Here is a 1,059-nt window from a genome sequence, read left to right as displayed (position 1 = left end):
ACTCCTTTTAACATTTACAGAGGCCCAACAGTACCACCATGAGCAAGCACTTGGCGACGGGGGCAAGGTAAAACAGACCTTTATTAATCTTATTGCTTGATACAATTTTAAAACTGTAAAGTTATAAGTTAGATAGATAGATAGATATATCTGAGTTAGTACTATTAGTAGTTAGTCAGAGAGCTTGGCTGGTATTGTGAGCAGAGTTTAGTATAACTGCTGCTTACTTTACAGTTTTAAAACTGTATCAAGCACTAAGATTTTAGTTTGCACCGGACTTTCCTGGTTTGCACGGAGAGTCTGCACCAAACCTTCTGAAACATGACTGCCTGTGTACACGGAGAAGATCCTGCACCTGGAAGGAGGGATTTCTTCATAGAAGAAATGACACTGGGTAAAATAGTAAAAAAGTTTTTCACCCAGTTTGCAAATATCAGTATTAGTATAGGTTTTATTATATTTAGTTACTCATGTAAATGTCCAAATCACAGGTATGCCTATCAACATCACTACAGACGCTCAGTGGGAAGTCATAGGCTCTTAGTGACTTACTGACTTGTAAGTACAATGTTGGATATTTAATGTTGGATATTTAAAGTAAATATATTAGAACCTGCACTAAATTCAGTTTCAAATTCATTCCAGTACAGGGTTGTGTCGTCACTAAGCAGGTATGACAAATATGTGACGGCTCTTACTTTGTGGAAAACTGGTCTTCCAGATATGTTGGCCAGTTCAGTGTGTTTACACTGCTGAGCAGCACAGATGGCACACTGTGGTTGTTTTGGTTGAAAACGTGCACTATTGAGCTTTATATAAAACGTCACCATGTTACTGATTTTAATGAAGGAGGATGGTTCTCTAACTAGATTTCACTGAGCTTCATTTTTTATTCAGCATCAATATTGTTACACCTCAACTTAGTATTCTGTTATCTGTCTTTCTTAGGTTGGAACATGGTAGCAGGCTGAGGTGAGGAGGTTGTACCCTCACATCCTGACACTGGGAGATGCTGGCGCTACTCTCCACTATGTGTCAGTTCAGTTCAGTTCAGTTCAG

General features: G+C 38.8%; 1 protein-coding gene across 1 annotated transcript in view; it reads left to right on the top strand.

Annotated features, from left to right (window-relative positions):
• Nucleotides 1-1,059, top strand: part of LOC118334405 (cadherin-7-like) — an 18,613-nt gene that overhangs the window by 5,284 nt on the left and 12,270 nt on the right. The gene's annotated exons all lie outside the window — the stretch shown is intronic.

Source organism: Morone saxatilis, unplaced genomic scaffold (genome assembly GCF_004916995.1).
Source record: "Morone saxatilis isolate NCDOM2014 unplaced genomic scaffold, NCSU_SB_2.0 Contig23, whole genome shotgun sequence".
NCBI classification, from domain to species: domain Eukaryota; kingdom Metazoa; phylum Chordata; class Actinopteri; family Moronidae; genus Morone; species Morone saxatilis.
The sequence above is the reverse complement of the archived record's forward strand: the minus strand, read 5'-3'. Positions and strand labels throughout refer to the sequence as shown.